The sequence below is a fragment of the Haliotis cracherodii genome, unplaced genomic scaffold, assembly GCF_022045235.1.
Source record: "Haliotis cracherodii isolate W230 unplaced genomic scaffold, xgHalCrac1.p SCAF_1, whole genome shotgun sequence".
In the NCBI taxonomy this organism is placed as follows: domain Eukaryota; kingdom Metazoa; phylum Mollusca; class Gastropoda; order Lepetellida; family Haliotidae; genus Haliotis; species Haliotis cracherodii.
This window is the reverse complement of record NW_027266264.1, coordinates 51,428,194-51,444,755: the sequence shown is the minus strand read 5'-3', so window position 1 is coordinate 51,444,755 and position 16,562 is coordinate 51,428,194. Positions and strand designations below refer to the sequence as shown.

Below are 16,562 nucleotides of genomic sequence, written 5' to 3'. Positions count from 1 at the left end.
GTGAATATAGCTCTTTGAGAGAACTATTTTCTTACAAGAGTTACCTCCCCGCAAATTATCTCCCTTAATCGTAAGTGTCTTCTACTGGAAAACAGCATCTTCTCGAGGCTCACTCAGTTTCCACTGGACTTTATACTATAGTTTTTAAGTTTATAGTCAGTTAACTCCCCTGCCTCAGGAAGATGGGATAACAGAAGATATATTTTCTATTTCGTTCCACGCTGACCAGGCCAAATAATGACAGATGGTAATAATTCACATCAAAATATAAAAATAATATTCAAAATTTATAAAATTAACTCACGTATCTTTACAGTCAAATCTCGGACATCTCACATAAATGGCAGTAACTCACTTAGGTTGTAAAAGCATGCCACGAGACATAATTAAGACAATAGATGTCCATTCACATTACAGTCACCGGCTGCGTGTCAATTCCAGATTGACACGCTGACCAATGACGGTAATCCCCTTGACAGGTCGAGGGCGGTAATTGTCACAGAGTGACTTAACTGCACTCTGGACAACGCAATGTTAAAGAATTGTAGCTTCTGAACAACAACCCTTTTTGTACAGTATCGTTTAGGAAATCTGAACTATTTTAACATGATGTAATCCATGCATAACGGCGGTCAGTTGAACCATTGTCTAACACAGCATTTCACATTATGACATTTATAATCCATTTTCCCCGGGCCGTGTCTGTAATCACATCCATAAGCCCCATGTCAAGGGCAACGCTATTATCTCTTTGTCTGTCTATTGTTGTCCAATAGTGTATATATATGTGTACATCTTTACTGTTAGTTAGTCTGGTATTCCGACAGCACCTGTATGTACAGCCGCGAGTAGGATACGCCTGCTTGCTGGACTTCACTTGTACTTGTTGAGTTGGAATCTCCGCTCGACATATTTCTAATTGTATTTTGTTTTATTGCCGACTAAAAAAGTTTGGACTCAACGTATTCTTCGTCTTCAATCTGAGCTAATTTCCCCGTCAACACATGCGCGTTGACATTTTCATGAAAAGGTTTTGTTATTAACTGTAATTATCACATTTAACTCGTCATTCAAAGCATTTTGTTTCAAAAAGCGCCATTTGTACAAAGCGATACTTGACCAGCATGTATTTATTCGCAGATTTCAAGAATAATTTTTGTTGAAGATTATTTAATATATAATAAAGTTGAACTCAAATATTTTTTCATACATTTTATTTATATTTTAATAAAAACCAGACATAGAAACTTAATCGGAGCGAACCTGGATTCCAACCAAGGATCATAGGTTTATGGGGTGGCCAAAGGAATTAAGGCGCCTTAGACAACTTGGCCACCCGTGGCCCCATCCAGGTCCGAACACGTACAGACGTGACGTGACCGAAACAGCGATAACTCGAACTCACTCCCTACTTCTTGAACACCACTGTGTTCCTCTCAACACTGCGAACAACACTGTGTGACCACCCAGCGTCATAACAAAGCACATCACAACACTATACCTCGTTATGGATTATTGCTGAGGTGACATGTTTTGCGTCCTGTGCAGTGACACTGGTCAGGCATGGGCACTGTGTAACAGTTGTGAAATGACACCACAGAGCTACACAGACATGACTGTATGCACCAGGATGGTGTGATACTGTTGCTGATTGGTGATCGTTACATCAATACTCCGCTCAGTTGTTTCTGGAGACTCTTCAAAAGTATTGACTGACGTGTTCATTGGCTGAATACCATCAGCGTCCTGCAGTACCATAATGGTTGCTAGGATACTATCCACTACAATTGTTGTCTATCTTGGCATTGACTTACTTACATAAATGCCGGGGGTTGCAGTGTGACCAAATGGTTATATAAGGAAAGCGAATCAGTTGGTGAATAGGAAAGGGTAATAATCCAAAGATATAAACTAATATCATAAAGGGAGAATGATATAATGCGCCTTCAAAACAAGTTCCTGAACGTTTAATTAAAAATACGAAATATATGTATGAGTGTCAAGTTATCGTAACATAGTGGTAAGAACGGGATAATGTGTATGTGTGTGCGTGCGCACGTGCATGCGCAGGTCGTAGGGTACCCCGTGCTCTTCTCCAGCTGCAGGTACCAGATTCTGACAATATGTAATGTTGGTGATTGTGTGAAATCGTTACCCGACGGTATGGACCGTTGCTCATTACCAAGCTGCCTGTCTCAGGAAAGTTTTGGTGATATAACATTAACTACAAGGGGCGATTCATCGTGTTCGACCATAATTGCTGGCTTGAAACCCCCTTTGTGATGAGTCACCATCAGTATGCTTGTTTCAATGCCATGCAGCCAAAACTTATTTATCTCACCAACCTTGTCCCTTCCCTCACATATATATCCAGTGTCAATGCAACTGTCCATTCATACCATTCATTGCAAGTGCGGTTGCCTCTCTGTAAATACCGCAGCACAAATTTTCCTTGTAAAATGTTGTGAGTGATATTGTCAACAGTAACAAAACTAACAATGAGTACCATTCACACCTGACCAAATATATGTAGGTCACTTTGAAATAAATGTCTTTGTCCTGTTTTCAATATGTGTGTTTACATACATGGATACGAATCTGGCATGATCTTTTGCCCCAGGTGTTATTGTGTTATCAAAGGAAATGACGCCTATGGGAGTACGCCCAGCACACTCTTCCTGAAATTAATCGGCTGTGATATGAACACACAATACACAAGGATACAGTTGTTGCATGTATGTGTCAGGCCAGATTGAGTTTTCCTCTACAATCAATTTATTCCCGTGACTAGACGCTCTGGCGAGGGGAAACAATAGTGTATCATACCCGAGAATAGTGAACAGTTTCTCTAACTCTCACAAAATAAGTGTTGATGGTTGACCCATTTCTCAGTTCTTATCGGCAACAAGCTGTTCTTGTCATGGGTTAAAGTACGTTTAAATACATAGAAAATAGTTACAAGTTAGTAATAAAAAGTCAGCAAAGATATATTTACGGTTGTCGGGATGTAAATCAAGGATACACAATACAATGGGGATCAGTCAGTTTCTGGTCGAAGGCGGTTATTTAGCGCACACTCGTTAACTACACTGGCATTACTGCGGAGTCTTAGTTCATTCTGAAAAGTTATGCAAATCAGATACGACTTTCAAAATATCTAACAATTGTTTTTTTTCTAAAATGATAATACTTTAGTTGGCACTATGATAGAAGTACAATATGTTGCAAAGCTGGCGGCGACGTAGATTGAACACTTCGCTGACACCCAGGAGCACGGCTATGATGCTGACAAACAAGGAACAAGTTGATTCGTGTCTAAGTTTACACAGGCTTCGTTGCTATAAATCAATTGTATTCTATTGCATCCATCTGTATGTATCTGTTGAGTGTGTGACGTCACAATCAAATGACATCATGAATCTCTCTGCCACCGAATGTATGTATGTATGTATGCATGCATGCGTGCGTGCGTGCGTGCTTGCGTTCGTGCGTGCGTGCGTGTGTGTGTGTGTGTGCATGCATGCATGCATGTGTGTGTGTGTGTAGGTGTGTGTTGTGTCTGTATGTGTGGTGTCACAATCAAATGGCATCACGAATATCTCTGCCACTGAAGGTGGAGATGCACTACTTTCACTCAAGACATTGGTTGTTTCTATTTACTAATTGAAAGGTCGAAGAATAATTTTAGATAATACATATAATCTCACTCCGTGTCTTCTGAGCTCAAATATATCAAGACTTAATCGGCAAGCCTCGGATATTTGTAACTTTTATTAACTCGTCTTGATATATTTAATCTCGGAAAACACTAGGGTGAGATTCTCTCATTATAAGATAGTGACAAATTATTTTCAGTCATGTCAACACAAACACTCCAGGAAACTCCTATCTAAACTTTTTGGGAACGTTAGTCAACAGCGTATTTAGCGCGCACACATTGCATCGATGTAAAGAACTTAAAAGAAGCCCATGCTAATCTCATTTTCATCGGAAAGTGATATCAAGTTATTTCTGACTCGTTTGTAGCATCTACAATACTGTTAACTGTAAATATACAGCATTATATTTTTAAAAATACCTGTGTGTAAGAGACATACTTTGAACACAAACGATTATTAGAGTTATTTAAAAGGCAAATTAAAACTTCAAAAGAATATTGTTTGGCACATATATCACTTTTCTGGACGGAATAAATATTGTAAACATACCTAACAGAAACAAAGATATACCCGAAAGATCATTAATTTGTGATGCGCAAAAGGCATGCACTGAAACAAATATATAGGTGAATAGTGAATGTACGCCGTTTCATGTTCATTTGAATATCAATGACGAACTGATTGACCTTTTATAAACAGAAACATTTAAAAGTTCTCTGAAAAATGTCAAATGTTAAGTAATACTGCACGATATACTGTAAAGGAATGTTGTTATCACGGACATAATAATCACAGACGTAGAGGTTCTTTGATATTTGAGCCGTAGGAAATGTTCTCGTCAAGGAACTACACTAGCAACATATGGATCAAATGATTGTGCAAGATTTCGATTTTTGGGGTTCTGAGGAAGGGGTTTGTCGCGTAGGTACCCTGTCAGGGGCAGGGACAAGGGCAGGGGCCGTGGGAGCATCCTCATCCTTCTTTTGAGGCTGATAAGGACGTGCCTTTGCATTGCTTCTATTGTCATCAGTTGAGGACTTCCTAGTTGATAAAGATATGTTTCTGTCAGTTTCTACCAAAGCTGGCATATGGTTGTTGATTGTATCAACCATTTCATCGAACTCCTTGCCTGACCATTTCTCTTGTACACTTTTGTCCTTGGAGAAGTTGATGTGGAGAAGCTGAGTGAACACCATGCTCATGGGACCGGAAGGAGGCCATGTTATCTTCACATGTTATCATGTGATACTCACTGACAAATTTACCTGAGGTTTTATTAATTCGTGTGAATGTTTCATTGAATGATTTTACATGGCTCACCTCCCTGTTACAGTTGGGCGACTTTGCATATTTCGGCGTCACACAGCTGATGATAGCTTTGGATCCCCTGATTCCCTGGTCAATCTTCTCAAACAGCTTGTCTCCTCCTCCCATCTGACCACTATCCATCCAGAATTCGTAGCCCGCCATCTCCAGATGGCGCTTCAGCAGCTTAACCTCTTTCTGGATTCCCCATTGGTAGCTGATGAAGACAGCTGGAGGGGAGGCATACTCGAACGGCTCATCCTCGACCACAGTCTCTGTGAAGTAACAGTATGATATACATTAAAAAATAAAGAAGCTTAGTCTCAGTCTCTGATCCCACTCCTAGCTTTTCACGTTCAACAGTTCAGTTTCAGGTAACTGTTTGCCGTTCATTCTGTTATTCTATTTCAAAATCCAGGAATCTTATGAATCATTTAATGCAGGACATGAAATTTCTTTCGCATTGTTATGTCCTACAAACTGAACAAGAATTCCATATATATCGAGAAATGCGTTTTATATGCAATGATTATTTAAAAAGCGAACCTGCCATCTTCATGGCATTCTCCACAATGGAGGCAGCATCCATCTGGTTCATCTCTTGTAGAGCCGTCAACACAGCATAGGAAGCCTCGCTGGTTTTACGTGTGGCGTACCACTCATTCAACAGGGCCATACAGGGATCATGTTGCTGGGCCCAGCCTCGGATGTCGTCGTTGTTGTAACCCAGGCGAGTTGACAACAACCTCCAGTCGTGGTCCCCCTTGGGGTTGAGAAGCTTGGAGACATCTCTGGACCAGAAGGGAGCATGACTCAGGGTCTGAACAACATCCAACAAACATTATTAGTTGATCAAAGTTTTACCTATGAGTTAGGTGTTTGGTATTATCTTATCTGTTGTCAAAACTAACATGAGATTACACGCTCTTTCAAAGATCGTTCACAAAAATATAGAGAGAGCTGTTTGTAAGTCCTCACCTTGCCATCTATTTCTTCCACCTTGGCCACAGTTTCGTCCACCGTCTCCTCCAGAGCAACAATCTTCTTTCCCTGGGTTTTCACATCCTTCTTCACTGTCTTTATTTCCTTCTTCTGCTTGTCGACCTCCTTCGTGACGACCTTGACATTTTTCTGAGTATCATTGACCATGGTGTCGAGTTCCTTTACATCATCCTGCGTCTCCTTGATATCACCAGATAAGGCCGCCAGACTGAAGTATATGATAATTGTTCTATATCTACTCTCATGGTACTACCTTCCTGTATCCTCAAATGATTTTTCACATTTTGTTGAAAGGATACTAATGAAACTAGGCTAGCTTTATCAAAGAGAGACTATACAGTAGCAATCTAAATAATTCATATCAGATACAACATGATGCCATCATCTTGTTACTTTTCTTCACAAACGAGTTAATTGTGGGTACCTCCTTCCCTCTATGATGTCTAACAAAGCAGTGACTCCATCTTTGATGTTTTGTATTTCTCCTGCACCTTTTCCAAGAAGGCTCTGTGTTTGGCCAGAAGGGGAACATGTTTCCCTCCAACAGTCTGCATGCCGTCCAGCACACAAAGGAACAGCAGTTGTTCTTCGGGGCGTTCTAGTATCTTCACGAAATGAGTTATAACTGGCTCAGCATATTTCTGGAAAGATCACGTTTTGTAAAAGATAAGGCAACTGAGGAATGTTTTCGATTAATACAATGTTCAAATTATAGGAATTGTGAAAGTGCAAATCAAATCGCATTCGTCACACACCTATTCACACCTCCACCCCAAGCTTGTCGTTAGACCAGACTAAAATGAGGATGTCTAATGTGTACCCATGTTATGACACGATCCTGACAGCTGTAACTCCCACTGCCTGCTATAGACTTAAGATCGATTTGTGGAATTGTTGAAGACTAGATAACTTTACAGGCGGTTCTCAACATAGCTGGAATATCACTCACTCTGTCCTGAAAGGGAATTCACTCATCCCATCTCTCACTTTTCTTGGCATATTATTCATTTGTGTCAGTTTCCGAAAATTTCTAAAACCTGATTCACCCACCTCAGATTTTAAGCCGACCTGCTTGAAGACATTCATCAGTGTCGGTATGGCGTGCTCTACAAGACCCTTATCGTCGGCCAAAAGAGGCAGGAGCTTGCCAACTATTACAGGACACTTTCTGGCCACGTCCTCCATAAGAATGAGTGTTTGAGGGGCGCAGAGGGAGTCTTTCTTGGCGTTCTTCCAAAGATCTTTCAGATTTTTTTCAGTGAACAACTGGAAAATATGTTTTCGTGTTATTGAATTGATTCTATGCTTGTGTACTATACCAATTGCATATACTTTTTCTTACCCAGGGTTGGTGTTGTTGCAAGGATACAATTATGAATTCGAGTGTTGATGAAACAACCAGATCCACAATATCTGCCATAACGGTGGGAAACACAAGGTACCCAAGATTACAAGTTAAGGATTAGTGGTGGTTGTATCTACATTAGCTTGTTCATACAGATCACGTGGAAATGACAATGGCTAACCTCAGGGTGTATTTTAGCCACGGCTGAATATAATTGTAGCATGTATGTCTTGATCATGCCGTGCCCCACGTTATGGTATCCCATGAAGCTCTGGAACTCTTTGTTGACAGGACCAGGACTCTCGCGGCAGAGCGAAACAATGGTTTCTCAATGAAACACAATTGCCACAAATGTATATGAAGTATTCATTGTAGCTGGTTGGTTGGTTTGTTGTTTAACGCTGCACTCAGAAGTATTCCAGTTATATGACGGCGGTCCGTAAATAATTGAGTCTGTACCAGACAATCCAGTGATTAATATCATGAGCATCGATCCACGCAAATGGGATTGATGACATGCATCAACCAAGTCAGCGAGCCTGACCACCCGATCCCGTTAGTCGCCTTTTACGGCAAGCATAGTCGCCTTTTACGGCAAGCATGGGTTGCTGAAGACCTATTCTACCCCGGAATCTTCACGGGTCGTATTGATTGTAAGTACTACCAAAGTAGATACTGTGGGAGTCTTTGTAGCCCAGGGTAAATAACATTATAAGAGCTGTCCTCAGCTGTTCGAAGTGAGAAGAAAAATGTATGTACGACACTCGACGAGAAAATAGAATTGATGTTTTGTTAAATATATACATGATAGCCTTTCAAATTAATCTAATCTACATTTCTCTTGAAACTCCAACGTTTTTTCCTGTCTCGCCAATGCAATATCTTGTGAATATCGAGAGTATTTTATTAAGTAAGGTTCGACCACTTTATATGTTGTTATTCAATCATTCTTTGTTTATTTCGAATCAATATTAACATTAAAAAATATGAAGTATATGACGAAAGTATTACGAACATTACTTACCAATCAAATGATGCTTCTCGGTATCAAAGAAAGCACTGATAAGTTTTTCCATGTCGGTTGCAGGCACTGTTTCAGATTTGGAAGACATAGCTCGTAGTTGAACTGCAGCAAACTCCCGGATAGTGTTTGAGTCATGGTCCAGAAGGTCAGTTAAGGCCCCATACAATGGTGCAGCCCAGTCCATCTCACCGATATCAGACAGCTGCAATGCAAAATATCAACAACTTGGATTGTTATGATTTGTTTGTTAGTTTGTCTGTTGTTTAACGCCGAACTCAGCAATATTCCAGCGATATGACGGCGGTCTGTAAATAATCGAGTCTGGACCAGACAATCCAGTGATTGACATCACGAGCATAGACCCAAGTCAGCCAACCTGACCCCCGATCCGGTTAGTCGCCTCTTACGACAAGCATAGTCGCCTTTTACGGCAAGCATGGGTTGCTGAAGACCTATTCAAACCCGGATCTTTACGGGTCGGATTGTTATGAAGCAGACAGCGATACCGCCTACCTCAAGATCACAAAGGTTCACTTCTTTGATAAGGGCTCCAACTCTTTCACCCAGAAATCCGTGTACCACCGGTGCTAACGTATAGGGCTGGTTTCATAATTTTCAAGTACAGATAATGGCTTCTTGGACACACTTATGTGTGCCTGAACATCATCCTATAACATTTAATTATTATTAGCATTGTATATGTCCACTAATTGTCTTTGAATATGTGTAATAGAATATTTTTTATGCATCTTTGAGACTTAAGTAGAGCGGTCTTCAAGATTTGTAAATTGTGATTTCGGAACGCAGAGATGTTTTCCTTGCTAGAAATAACGAAATGAATTTATAAACATCGTCAAGCGTCGTCACTGTCTGGTTAAAGTGGGACATAATTGTGTGTATATTGCATTGGTGGTTACTGAAATTCAATGTCCGGATCTGTCAACCGGATTTACCGATAAAAGAAGCATTTTATGTCGTTTTTATTAGGTTTCTGGGTATATGTGGTCCGATCATGCAGGGTTCCACTGTTAATACTGTTTTTCATGGTTTAATCATTATGAAGAATTCTTTTCACTAAATAAATGGCATTACTCTTCTGTCAGAATGATGAGCTTTACATATGAGCTAATGAGCTTTTGGTTTAGTTTTTATAATCCTTTTCTAACTCGAACATTTTAAGTATCAAAATACGATTCAATAGTCTTTTCAGACCACGAAAGAAAAAATAACCACACAAATGTATTTGATACACAAAGGCGCATATAAATCAATCTTCAGTCATTGTTATTGAATGTTCCAAGATCCTTCGCTAAAAGATCAAAGGCGCCGATTATACTTCATCCCGTGGTAAAGTAGACTTTTTAGTCACATCATGGAGCTGGATCAGTTTCAGGACAAAGTTGAGCAATGGATCAAAGAATTCTTTTGGGTCTGCTTTCCTATCATAGAGCACAAAGCTGGAGAGGAACGTAAAAAATCAATAAAACCACATGGGATGAAAATATTCTTTTAATTGAAAGAACGACTGTGCATTGTTTATTGAAGTATGAGTCGAAAAAACGATCTTGAAAGTTTTGTAAGAACCCGCTTCATCGTGGATTCTTACAAAAGTTTGTAGATCAGTTAATCGTCATAATTAAATTTTACAACAACATAAGTTTACAATAATTTATTGATAGAAACATCATAGGAATCACAACAGCTACATATGATGAGATCGATAAACATGTTTGGCGTAGGAACACATTTTGTGGCGTGACGTGAATCAGGTGACTGTTTAATTTATTGACATTACCTGTCACTTCTCAAACTAAAATCACAGAGCCTGTTAAGGCTGGATCTTAATAATTTACAATGATTGTAGCAATAAGGTCATTTTGTACAAGTGAGAAGTACGAAGCCGCCATGGGAATTCCCTCAAATTGTATTGGGATTCCCCAACATTCCATTGTGTCGAAAGTAGTCCGTCTCCGTGGTCCTGGCTTATTTTTCACATTTTTTGGAACATGATTTATGAATGCTAAATGGACCCTTTCGACCAATCACATTGACACACACAGACGAATATATGTGTGGAAACCTCCTTAAAAATTAATATATTGTTCAAAAATAATTAAGTTTTTAAAGACATCAGCCAGCTACTCACCTACACAAGTGCGGATGTTGTCGAAGGCAGTCTTGGCCATGGATCCTGCGGGCGAGTCCTCAGTTGGGAAGTCCTCCACACAGACCTTCCCCTGCAGGATGGTCAGGGCGTTTAGGACCATCTTCTTGTCTGTTGCTCCTTCCAGATTCTCGGATGTCCATTCTTCCAGTTCATCTTCAAACTTCTCCTGCAGGGCCTTGGTGCCTTTCTTCATGTCATACTTCTTGAAGATGACGTCCATGGTGCTCTCTGGAACAAAGAGAAATATGTGTGCTGAAAACTTTTCCGATATTACTGAATTCATATTCAACTTGGGAAGAAGTTAATTGTTGGAGAGTTAAATAACTGTGACAGACCCAAATTGCTATGTCACATGACTTTCATTGACTCGGAAAAGGCGTGCGACTCTTTGCTTCGAAGCAGGGTATAAGGAATTTATTCTGCCTCTTAGAAAACCACGTGCAGCCTGTCTTGTTCGTGGCGGGGTATACGAGATTTATTCTCCCACTGAGAAATGTATTTCCCTCCAAGGCGGGATACATAGTATTTTAAGAAGATCACGCGGTCCACCATTCTGGCATGGAGGTGTGATAAAGACCCTAAAACCATTGTCAAGCAAGAGTGCCGAAAGTCGCATCATGATATAATAAAGAAGATATCGTCCATATAGTCAAATTTCTTTACTGTTACTAACAAACTTCTTAAAATGCCAATCAAACAGTTTAACTCCAAAGGAAAATATATTTTCTTGACACGTTTTGTGATGAAGCTGCATGACGATCATACAAGACTAAAGTCGTAGTATTTAGAAATGGTGGACCATTTAGAAATTAAGAACAATGACTTTATAAGTGAAAAGATATATGTTGGTATCATTACAGATACCTTTATATAATGTGTACACCTTATCGTGGAGTGAAAAGAACTGTTTAGCATCACAAGAAAGAAAGCAATACTGTGTATATACCAGTATCGTCGCACATTTGGAATTCTTAGAATGATATGGTCAAGTTATATGATTGTATGGTGGTCCCAACCTTGGTGAAGCGTGGGGAACATCACACTGCTGAATAATAGAAACTGGGTTCACTCTCTGTAAGGGATTTCGATACCTAGCAAAGAACGCCCCGTATACTATGCTTTTAGAAGAATACGGTATGACCCATATACAACTTGTACATACAACAAAAGCGATCAAATATTGTTTTACAATCAGTCATATTGTTACAACAAGACTACTCCATCAAGCTTTCGGGATGCTAGAATCTACCTCCGACGCTGGACGACGAACATGTCCTTCAGGGATACAAACTATAGAGTTTAAACTTGTTTTTTGAATAGCATGGGTGCAACAAGATTTGGGGAACATCGACTTCTTTTTTTCATAATTCAAGCAAAGACTTAAGATAACCTCCTTCAGGCCTGACAATCATAAATGATTCAATCCCTTGCTTGTTTAAGTAGACAAGGTTTATGAATAACAACTTCTTGTAGCCACGTTTCGGCATAGATCCTTAAACCGTTCTCAAGTAAGACTGTATAGGTTATAAGGATCTATAGCGAAACGTCGCTCTAAAATTTTAGAAGACCATAAAACGAATTTGTTATCAATGAATACTATGCTATTCGTCAACTGTTAAGAAATGCCTTTAAAAAAGTCCTTGCTTGACGTCGTCAAATATCTAACTCTGGACTTCTAACTTCAAACACGGGCTTTAATACTGAAATTTCGATGCAACTACTTTAATCTATTGATTGTATCTAGTCGACATTATACTGTTCCAAGAAAGACTATGTAAGTTTTGCATAAGAAAACATAGTACTGCGATTGCGGACGAACGCCACCTACTTCTCTGTTGTCAAAGTTAGTCTACTCCGAAGAAACTGTGTTAAACCATCTTATAGGAAATCCCAATAATGGACAAATTCTAAAAGCTGCTACAGACCAAAGAAAAAGAAATGATATTTAACATACACAATGTAACCTTGTTTATTTCTAAAGTTCATTAGATGCATTTGATTACAGCATATAGTAAATATATTATCAAACAAATGTTTGTACTTTAGGCCAAAGGGCTTATACAGAAACATTCTGTTAGTCTGCCTGTCCATCTGTCTCTCTATATACTATCCAATAAATCAATCCAAGTTAAAAAACGCTCATCTAGTTATGTTTCTAAATGCGATATAAACATAAAACGTCAACGCCAGAGAATAACCAGTCTCGATTACCTGCTGAAACAGATTCCGTTGGGCGTAAAAGGCAAAACAGTGGTGAAAATTGTATCAATGGGTCACTAAAATCAGTGATGACACCAGGTGTTCGCGAAAAGGGTAAGCATGCCCTGCTCTACCATTAGGGCCCGCCACTCATACAATTTACATAAAAAGTAAGTGTTTTCTGACTAAAATACAACATGAAATAATTAACTGTATGACGCATTGTGTATGTGACCCATCTCTGTGACCTAGTCCTTATATACCACCCAATATATATCTATCCTTGTTAAAATGCGTCCACCTATTTACTTCCTTCCTAGTTGAATTACTTACTTTGATATAAAACTTCACACAACATGTACATCGCACCTTTTATTGTCACATTACATATCATATCTAAAATGTTCATGCAAGACACACATGGAGACACATGAGCAGTCATTACGATTAGAACATTGACGGCACTTTATCAGTTGTCTGTGTTAACCATCCATTCATGAAGGAACGAGAGATTGAATTCGATTTTACGCCGCTTTTAGCAATATTCAAGTAATATCACGGCGAAGGGAAAATGGGCTTCACACATTGTACCTATGTGGCGAATCAAATCAGGGGTGACAGGCGAACGCTTTTACCTCTAAGCTGCCCATAAACAAGTGAACAACTATGAATATACGGATAGTGGCGTTTTGCGGCGTCCTAATTTGCATAGTTCGTTGGGTACAATTTGAGAATATACAGTTTTATGGATAACAACTTCTTTATTGTTAGTTACGACGTTTAAAGGATACTTCTTGCCTATCCTTCCGTGGTTTAATCAGTGTAAAGGAATTGGGTTACAGTTATTGCACGATATCAGATCATCGATACATATTAACCTTAACTTCAGCGCAAAATTTTGATTTTGTCAATCCCAGCAGAAATTCTGACTCTATTGCCTAAACCTTGCCTAAATGTCCCATCCCCAAATTTTACATGGTGTGATTGCTGAGTAAACGCTTTGAGATAATGTATAAACATGCTCTTATGTAAAAAAAAGGAAGGATTAAATTTAAAAGATAATAATATAACGAGACATCCAGCGAGATTAACGGTAGGGAGGCCATGTGAGTGGTCACCTACCTACACAGCGTGTAATCAAAATTGCGCAACGAACTGGACATCCGGTTCGAAAACAACATGGATTTCAGCGTGCAGATGTCCGTCGACTGTAGGATTTGGAAAGCATGTGTACCGTCAACGACAGATATTTTACAAATCTTAACATGTTTTTTAATCAATGTGCTCAAACGATTTGATGCACTTCGCGGGGTAAGACCCTTTTTATTACAATATAGATCCAATCTCATTAATCAAATCAAGGTTCTCGCTGCCGCTAAACAAAGATCTGAGGACATCCCATTACAGGTCACGTCAGAACGACCTTTTGCGAACTTTGACCGACCACTGAAAAGACTAACAAGAAGTCGACATCAGCCAATTGGAAAGCAGCTTTCTCGAGCTTTACGGCACTCGTTTCAGCCTGGCGACTTCCATTTCAGACTACGCTTGAAAAATAAGTTGACACAGTTTGCGATTAAAAATTTGAAAACTGAACAAACGAACACACTGAAATGTCTAATATGTGGTTGAGATTGTATGGCAGTGCTTCCCACGTACTGTGTGCAACGCCCCCTCCGTGTATATGTTTATCCTACGGAAGCTAAAGATAGACGATAATTTTGACGGAATCAGACGTTTTCGAGGTTGTATGATTAGAAAACACATTCCGACTGTCACTTTCATGATCTGGTCGGCGACACTTTGATTGGTCGGATGAAAGGTCGTTCTGACGTGAACCGTAATGGGATGTCCTCAGATCTTTATTTCTGAGATAGCGAGAACTAAGATCTGATTTTAATGAGATTGAATATAGATCTTGATTATCGATCAGATCGTCTTGATTTGGGCGCCGTCGTTTTGTTTGAAGCAAATGTAAGCGACATGAGCAATGGGATCTTATTGGTCAATAGGAGGGGCATAGAAGGAGCATAACTCGTAATAACCACTGGAGGCGCTACAATGAAGCCTGGAAATTCCAGCCTAGTTCGGCAAAGGTGGAAACTTGACATTGATAGTCACTTAACGCACTTGCCTCGGAAACTTGCTTGGGTTGTATACTCCACAGGGAGCTGAAAATGATTGTTGCGTGCACACTGATTCGCGCCTTGAGCATGCCCCTGTGATGTGTGAAAATAAGCGCATTATTATTATTATCATTATTATTATTATTTACAGATTAAAATAAAAAATGCAGCAAAGAGGGTTTGGGAGATCCTGGCACAGTCAGGCTGTTTTAGGCTCATCATCAGCTCAGGGCCCTTGCCTCCTCTACACGCAGCCCAGACAGCGAATGGGACTTCTCCCAGGACGCGCTGCCTAGTCAAATCCACCCAGAACTTTTCTGAGAATGTGAAGACTCCCCAACACTGCAGCATTCTGCATTACCCAGATTGTCAGAAGGGCTGTATTCCTGGTAGCAAACCCGGGTACTTTCCCGATGTCAGTCAACAGATTGGGAGGTACCAAACCTAAGGCACCGAGAACAATGGGGAGTCGGATAACTTAGTACTTGGGATGCAAGCGTGACATTTCGAAAGCGAGGTCCGCATATTTGCCATGTTTTTCCTAAAACTTGTCAATCACATTAGTGTCAAAAGGGACAGAAAATTCAATGATATAAATGATTTCATTGGATTTTATCAAAAAGGACAAGATCAAATTTGTTGGCCTGGATGCGTCTGACGCTGTATACGGGCCCATTCCAAAGGATTAGTATTCATAGTATTAATCATTTTCCATGACGCCCTCAACATATTCCGGGTCGTACCATGGATGGACCTCTGTGTCAAAACCACAAACATGACGAAGACGGTAGTAGAAATAATGATGATGATGATGATGATGATGATGATAATAATAATAATAATAATACCAACAACACCAACAACAATAACAACAACAACAACACATCCTTTAACACCATTAATTAACAATCCTCATGGGGGTACTTTATTATTACCGCGGTCTATTAATTGAATTTCATTCTTAGCCTCCTGGGGAGTATACAAATGCCCTACACCCAAAGCCAACAAACACAAACACCAACCTAACCCGTGTCCAGAAACGGATCCTTTTTTAAATAGGTACATTTTCGATCTTCACCTTTGACGAATGAATATTTGTGAATATTCAGCCAAAACGTCACGTGCACGAGCTGATGTGTGTCGGGATTTCCATAGCGACGCCACGCAACGCATCAACAAACTACCGTGTACATGTGACACACATTTGCACCTTAAACCACTGTGTATACAGCCTAGCACGTTCTTGTCTGCACGGAGAAGTGAAAGACAAACACCGGATCACGACGGGACATATCGAACAATTTTCAGAATCGGACCATGTTACATACATGTTGTTTGATATTGCACCTTGTGGGTGAAACGCATTGGTTGAAATTGTGCAATTATACGTCGATCACTGGCTATACGTGTTTGGTCATGCTTTATAGGCCGTTATTGGCCACGAAACCGCATTGCGGATGCTTTAGTCACTAAGTCAGTATTTTAGTTAACGCCGATACCCTAGCTATATAACCTACGTCAAATTAAGAATATTTACAGTTTGTTCAGTCACACGTGTTTGTGTGTGAGACAGAGAGACAGAGACAGACACACACACACACACACACACACACACACGGTAAGATCACAGATAGATAAAGTCAGTGAGTCTAATCACACTATGTTGAAACAGGGTAACATCAGAATATACGTGTTACGGGCGTCTACCCTTGCTTCAGTGTAAAAGTGCATACGA

General features: G+C 39.9%; 1 pseudogene; it reads right to left on the bottom strand.

Annotated features, from left to right (window-relative positions):
* Positions 1-1,602: 1,602 nt before the first annotated feature.
* Positions 1,603-10,722, bottom strand: LOC139456211 (uncharacterized; annotated as a pseudogene).
* Positions 10,723-16,562: the final 5,840 nt, after the last annotated feature.